This window comes from Arachis stenosperma, chromosome 4, assembly GCF_014773155.1.
Source record: "Arachis stenosperma cultivar V10309 chromosome 4, arast.V10309.gnm1.PFL2, whole genome shotgun sequence".
Lineage (NCBI taxonomy): Eukaryota > Viridiplantae > Streptophyta > Magnoliopsida > Fabales > Fabaceae > Arachis > Arachis stenosperma.
Genome location: NC_080380.1, coordinates 25049094 through 25056879, shown reverse-complemented (window position 1 = coordinate 25056879; position 7786 = coordinate 25049094). Strand labels below are relative to the sequence as shown.

The window sequence follows — 7786 nt, the reverse complement described above, 5'->3', positions numbered from 1 at the left end:
TTTGCTGTGGCTAGGAAGGGTCTGCCAAGGATGATGGATTCTTCCATGCACTTCCCAGGATCTTGTCTCTTTTGAGGCAATTTCTGCCTAGACAAGTCATCCAGTTCCTTGGTGAGCAAGGGAGGTTCATCTTCCCAAGTCTCATTTCCAAATAACTAGTCATTTAGCTTCATGATTGCTCCAAAGTATTTAGCAACTTGCTCTTCAGTGACATACTCATCCTCTTCAGAGGAAGAATACTCACCAGAGCTCATGAGTGGCAGAAGTAAGTCCAATGGAATCTCTATGGTCTCATTTTGAGCCTCAGATTCCCATTGTTCCTCATTGAGGAACTCAGAGGAGATTGGTACAGGCCCACTGAGGTCTTCCTCAGTGGCGTCCTCCTCCTCTCTTTCCTCTCCATATTCGGCCATGTCTATGGCTTTGCACTCTCCTTTTGGATTTTCTTCTGTATTACTTGGGAGAGTACTAGGAGGGAGTTCAGTAATTTTCTTGCTCAGCTGACCAACTTGTCCTTCCAAATTTCTGATGGAGGACCTTGTTTCATTCATGAAACTTTGAGTGGTCTTTATTAGATCAGAGACCATTGTTGCTAAGTCAGAAGTATTCTGCTTAGAACTCTCTGTCTGTTGCTGAGAAGATGATGGAAAAGGCTTGCCATTGCTAAACCTGTTTCTTCCACCATTATTATTATTGAAACCTTGTTGAGGTCTCTCTTGATTCTTCCATGAGAAATTTGGGTGATTTCTCCATGAAGAATTATAGGTGTTTCCATATGGTTCTCCTAGGTAATTCATCTCTTCCATTGAAGGGTTCTCAGGATCATAAGCTTCTTCCTCAGATGAAGCTTCCTTAGTACTGCCATGTGCATTTTGCATTCCAGACAGACTCTGAGAAATTAGATTGACTTGTTGAGTCAATATCTTGTTCTGAGCCAATATGGCATTCAGAGTGTCAATCTCAAGAACTCTTTTCTTCTGACTTGTCCCATTGTTCACAGGATTACTTTCAGAAGTGTACATGAATTGGTTATTTGCAACCATTTCAATGAGCTCTTGAGCCTCTGTAGGCGTCTTCTTCAGATGAAGAGATCCTCCAGCAGAGCTATCCAAAGACATCTTGGATAGTTCAGAGAGACCATCATAGAAAATACCTATGATGCTCCATTCAGAAAGCATGTCAGAAGGACATTTTCTGATTAATTGTTTGTATCTTTCCCAAGCTTCATAGAGGGATTCTCCATCCTTTTGTCTAAAGGTTTGGACTTCCACTCTAAGCTTACTCCATCTTTGTGGTGGAAAGAATTTTGCCAAGAAGGCATTGACTAGCTTTTCCCATGAGTCCAGGCTTTCTTTAGGTTGAGAGTCCAACCATATTCTAGCTCTGTCTCTTACAGCAAAAGGGAATAGCATCAGTCTATAGACTTCAGGGTTAACCCATTAGTCTTGACTGTGTCACAGATTTGCAAGAATTCAGCTAAAAACTGATGAGGATCTTCCATTGGAAGTCCATGGAACTTGCAATTCTGTTGCATTAGAGAAACTAATTGAGGCTTAAGCTCAAAGTTGTTTGCTCCAATGGCAGGGATAGAGATGCTTCTCCCATAAAAATCAGGAGTAGGTGCAGTAAAGTCACCCAGCACCTTCCTTGCATTGTTTGCATTGTTGTTGTTTTCTGCTGCCATGTTTTCTTCCTTGAAGAATTCGGTCAGGTCCTCTAAAGAGAGTTGTGCTTTGGCTTCTCTTAGCTTTCTCTTCAAAGTCCTTTCAGGTTCAGGATCAGCTTCAACAAGAATGCCTTTGTCCTTGCTCCTGCTCATATGAAAGAGAAGGGAACAAGAAAATGTGGAATCCTCTATGTCACAGTATAGAGATTCCTTTAAGTGTCAGAGGAAAAGAGAAATAGAAAGAAGAAGGAGAAGATAAATTCGAACTTTAGTTAGATAAGGTTCGAATTGTGCATTGAGAAGGAGTGGCACTCCATAAACAGAAGGATGTGAGAGGGAGGGAAGTTTATTTTCGAAAATCAAGTGAAAAATTTTGAAATTATTTTGAAAAACATTAATTAATTTTCGAAAATAAAAGTGGAAAAGAAATTAAGTGATTTTTGAAAAAGAATTAGAAATTAGAAATTAAGAAGATTTGATTGAAAGTTATTTTGAAAAAGATGTGGTTAAGAAGATATGAAAAAAAAAATGTGATTGAGAAGATATGATTTGAAAACTATTTGAAAAGATATGATTTTAAAAACAATTTGAAAAGATATGATTTTAAAAAAATGAATGACTTGCCTAACAAGAAAAGATATGATTTGAAACATTCAAACCTTTCTCAACAGAAAAGGTAACAATCTTGTGATGTTCAATCAAATCATTAATTGTTAGTAAGTATCTTTTAAAAAGGAAAGAAATTGATTTTGAAAACATTTGATTGAAAAGATTTGATTTGAAAAAGATTTGATTTTGAAAAATTTGAAAAAAATTGATTTGAAAACAAAATCTTCCCCCTGCACCATCCTGGCGTTAAACGCCCAGAATGGTATACATTCTGGCGTTTAACGCCCAAAATGCTACCTCTTTGGGCGTTAAACGCCCAACCAGGTACCCTGGCTGGCGTTTAAACGCCAGTCTGCCTTCTTCACTGGGCATTTTTGAATGCTCAGCTTTTTCTGTATAATTCCTCTGCAGCATGTTTTGAATCTTCAATTCTTTGTATCATTGACTTGAAAGGACACAAATTAAAAATATTTTGGATTTTTTTGATAATCAAAATGCAAAAGGAATCAATTAACAATGCATGCAAGACACCAAACTTAGCAGTTTGTGTACTACTGACACTAACAACATGAAAATGCATATGAGACACACAAAATACTTCAAGTCAATAGAATTCAAAGATCAAAACAAAGAAATATATGCATGGATTCGAAAAAATAACAAAAACATGCATTTGACACTAAACTTAAGATGAGACTCTAGACTCAAACAAGAAATATTTTGGGATTTTATGGTTTGCAAATTTTTTTGTATTTTTCGAAAATTAAGTGAAAAAAAAGTATCAAAATTCTTAATGAGAATTCCAGGAATCAGTGCAATGCTAGTCTAAGGCTCCGGTCCAGGAATTAGACATGGCTTCACAGCCAGCCAAGCTTTCAAAGAAAGCTTCGGTCCAAAACACTAGACATGACCAAGGTCAGCCAAGCCTTAGCAAATCACTGCTCCAACAGCAAGATTGATACGAAATCAACAAGCTCTTGTGGTGATAAGTTGAAACCTCGGTCCAATCAGATTAGACATGGCTTCTCAGCCAGCCAGATTTCAACAAATCATCATGAAACTCTAGAATTCACCTTCAAGAATTTCAAAAAAAATACCTAATCTAAGCAACAAGATGAACCGTCAGTTGTCCAGCCTAAACAATCCCGGGCAATAACACCAAAAATTTGATGTTGTTGCCGGATCTTGGCTCTGATGTTACCAAAAGCTTGCTCAAAACATGAACAATCCCCGGCAACGGCGCCAAAACTTGGTCGGCGAAATTGTGAACTATACTTTTTCACAACTCTCATAATCCCTGGTAATGGCTCCAAAAACTTGGTGCGCTCAATACCATGGCATTACACAACTTCGCACAACTAACCAGCAAGTGCACTGGGTCGTCCAAGTAATAAAACCTTACGTGAGTAAGGGTCGATCCCACGGAGATTGTTAGTATTGAAGCAAGCTATGGTCATCTTGTAAATCTTAGTCAGGCAAACTCAGATGTATATGGTGATGAACGAAAATAACATAGAAGATAAAGATAGTGATACTTATGTATATCATTGGTGTATGAGCTTCAGACAAGTGTATGAAGATGCCTTCCCTTCCGTCTCTCTGCTTTCCTACAGCCTTCATCCAATCCTTTCTTACTCCTTTCCATGGCAAGCTCGTATAGGGTCTCACTGTTGTCAGCAGCTACCTCCCATCCTCTCAGTGAAAGCGATTGCATATGTCCTGTCACGGCATAGCGGAATTCATCTGTCGGTTCTCAATCAGGCGCGGAATAGAATCCAGTGATTCTTTTGCGTTATCGCTAACGCCCCGCCCTCAGGGTTTGAAGCACGTCACAGTCATTCAGTCATTGAATCCTACTCAGAACACCACAGACAAGGTTAGACCTTCCGGATTCTCTTGAATGCTGCCATCAGGTCCTGCCTATACCACGAAGACTCCGAAGAATCCAAGAGATATTCACTAAGCCTCGAATGCTTGTAGAACAAGAATGGTTGTCAGTCACCTTGTTCATAGGTGAGAGTGGTGATGGGCGTCAATCATCACCATCATCATGTTGAAGAACAAGTGATATCTTGGTAAAAGAACAAGCGGAATTGAATGGAAGAACAATAGTAATTGCATTAATACTCGAGGTACAGCAGAGCTCCACACCCTTAATCTATGGTGTGTAGAAACTCCACCGTTGAAAATACATAAGAACAGGGTCTAGGCATGGCCGAATGGCCAGCCTCCCAGAGGTCTAAGATAGCATAAAACAAAGATAGCTACCAAAGTCTCGATAGCTACCAAAGTCCGATACAAATACAATAGTAAAAGGTCCTACTTATAGATAACTAGTAGCCTAGGTGTACAAAGATGAGTAAATGACATAAAAATCCACTTCCGGGCCCACTTGGTGTGTGCTTGGGCTGAGCAATCAAGGAAATTCGTGTAGAGAACTTTTCTGGAGTTAAAACGCCAGCTCCCATGCCAGTTTGGGCGTTTAACTCCAACTTTTATTCCTGTTCCGGCGTTTAACGCTGGAATTCCTGAGGCCGGATTGCTTTGCGGGTTTGGGCCATCAAATCTTGGACAAAGTATGGACTATTATATATTGCTGGAAAGCCCTGGATGTCTACTTTCCAACGCCGTTGAGAGCGCGCCAATTGGGCTTCTGTAGCTCCAGAAAATCCACTTCGAGTGCAGGGAGGTCAGAATCCAACAGCATCTGCAGTCCTTTTTGGTCTCTGAATCAGATTTTTGCTCAGGTCCCTCAATTTCAGCCAGAAAATACCTGAAATCACAGAAAAACACACAAACTCATAGTAAAGTCCAGAAAAGTGAATTTTAAATAAAAACTAATAAAAATGTACTAAAATCTAACTAAAAGATATCAAAAACATACTAAAAACAATGCCAAAAAGCATACAAATTATCCGCTCATCAGGGATCCTGTGGGGTCCACAGATCCTTAGGTGTCAAGGAAAAGTCATCCCTGCACCAAATGGCATCAAAATCCACGTTTTGAGCCATTTCTGGCGTTAAACGCCGGGCTGGTGCCCATTCCTGGCGTTTAACGCCAGGTTGGTGCCCTTTACTGGCGTTTAACGCCAGTCTGGTGCCCCTTTCTGGCGTTAAACGCCCAGAATGGCACCAGACTGGGCGTTAAACGCCCATCTGCTAGCCTGACTGGCGTTTAAACGCCAGCAGGTTCTTCCTCCAGGGTGTGCTATTTTTCTTCCTGTTTTTCATTCTGTTTTTGCTTTTTCAATGGATTTTGTGACTTCTTATGATCATCAACCTACAAAAAGGATAAAATAACAAAAGAAAATAGTTAACTATAAAACATTGGGTTGCCTCCCAACAAGCGCTTCTTTAATGTCAGTAGCTTGACAGAGGGCTCTCATGGAGCCTCACAGATATTCAGAGCAATGTTGGAACCTCCCAACACCAAACTTAGAGTTTGACTGTGGGGGCTCTGTTTGTCTCTGATTTGAGAGAAGCTCTTCATGCTTCTTCTCCATGGTGACAGAGGGATATCCTTGAGCCTTAAAACACCAAGGATTCTTCATTCACTTGAATGATCAACTCTCCTCCATCAACATCAATCACAGCCTTTGCTGTGGCTAGGAAGGGTCTGCCAAGGATGATGGATTCATCCATGCACTTTCCAGGATCCTGCCTCTTTTGAGGCAGTTTCTGCCTAGACAAGTCATCCAGTTCTTTGGTGAGCAAGGGAGGTTCATCTTCCCAAGTCTCATTTCCAAATAACTTGTCATTTAGCTTCATGATTGCTCCAAGATATTTAGCAACTTGCTCTTCAGTGACATATTCATCCTCTTCAGAGGAAGAATACTCATCAGAGCTCATGAAGGGCAGAAGTAAGTCCAATGGAATCTCTATGGTCTCATTTTGAGCCTCAGATTCCCATGGTTCCTCATTGGGGAACTCAGAGGAGGTTGGTGCACGCCCATTGAGGTCTTCCTCAGTGGCGTCCACCTCCTCTCTTTCCTCTCCATATTCGGCCATGTTGATGGCCTTGCACTCTCCTTTTGGATTTTCTTCTGTATTGCTTGGGAGAGTACTAGGAGGGAGTTCAGTAATTTTCTTGCTCAGCTGACTCACTTGTCCTTCCAAATTTCTAATGGAGGACCTTGTTTCAGTCATGAAACTTTGAGTGGTTTTGATTAGATCAGAGACCATGGTTGCTAAGTCAGAGGTATTCTGCTTAGAACTCTCTGTCTGTTGCTGAGAAGATGATGGAAAAGGCTTGCCATTGCTAAACCTGTTTCTTCCACCATTATTGTTATTGAAACCTTGTTGAGGTCTCTCTTGATTCTTCCATGAGAAATTGGGGTGATTTCTCCATGAAGAATTGTAGGTGTTTTCATAGGGTTCTAGGTAATTCACCTCTTCCATTGAAGGGTTCTCAGGATCATAGGCTTCTTCCTCAGATGAAGCTTCCTTAGTACTGTTTGGTGCATTTTGCATTCCAGACAGACTTTGAGAAATTAAATTGACTTGTTGAGTCAATATCTTGTTCTGAGCCAGTATGGCATTCAGAGTGTTAATCTCAAGAACTCCTTTCTTCTGACTAGTCCCATTGTTCACAGGATTCCTTTCAGAAGTGTACATGAATTGGTTATTTGCAACCATTTCAATCAGTTCTTGAGCTTCAGTAGGCGTCTTCTTCAGATGAAGAGATCCTCCAGAAGAGCTATCCAAAGACATCTTGGATAGTTCAGAGAGACCATCATAGAAAATACCTATGATGCTCCATTCAGAAAGCATGTCTGAGGGACATCTTCTGATTAATTATTTGTATCTTTCCCAAGCTTCATAGAGGGATTCTCCATCCTTCTGTCTGAAGGTTTGGACTTCCACTCTAAGCTTACTCAATTTTTGAGGTGGAAAGAACTTTGCCAAGAAGGCATTGACTAGCTTTTCCCATGAGTCCAGGCTTTCTTTAGGTTGTGAGTCCAACCATGTCCTAGCTCTGTCTCTTACAGCAAAAAGGGAATAGCATCAGTCTATAGACCTCAGGGTCTACCCCATTAGTCTTGACTGTGTCACAGATTTGCAAGAATTCAGCTAAGAACTGATGAGGATCTTCCATTGGAAGTCCATGGAACTTGCAATTCTGTTGCATTAGAGAAACTAATTGAGGCTTAAGCTCAAAGTTGTTTGCTCCAATGGCAGGGATAGAGATGCTTCTCCCATAAAAATCAGGAGTAGGTGCAGTAAAGTCACCCAGCACCTTCCTTGCATTGTTTGCATTGTTGTTGTTTTCGGCTGCCATGTGTTCTTCTTCTTTGAAGAATTCGGTCAGCTTCAACAAGAATGCCTTTGTCTTTGTTCCTGCTCATATGAAAGAGAAGAAAACAAGAAAATATGGAATCCTCTATGTCACAGTATAGAGATTCCTTGAGGTGTCAGAGGAAAAGAAAAGTAGAAGACAGAAGTAGAAAATTCGAACTTATCAAAGAAGATGGAGTTCGAATTTTGCATTAAGAGATAGTGTTAGTCCAAAAG

At 40.5% G+C, this 7786-nt stretch overlaps 2 non-coding genes across 2 annotated transcripts; both read left to right on the top strand.

Annotated features, from left to right (window-relative positions):
• The first annotated feature begins 1172 nt into the window (after nucleotides 1-1172).
• Nucleotides 1173-1280, top strand: LOC130978572 (small nucleolar RNA R71). Its single transcript, XR_009086195.1, has one exon. It is a non-coding gene; the product is annotated as a small nucleolar RNA R71 (small nucleolar RNA).
• A 5759-nt stretch (nucleotides 1281-7039) lies between these two features.
• LOC130977828 (small nucleolar RNA R71) lies at nucleotides 7040-7147 on the top strand. The gene has a single exon (XR_009085503.1). It is a non-coding gene; the product is annotated as a small nucleolar RNA R71 (small nucleolar RNA).
• The last annotated feature ends 639 nt before the right edge of the window (nucleotides 7148-7786 follow it).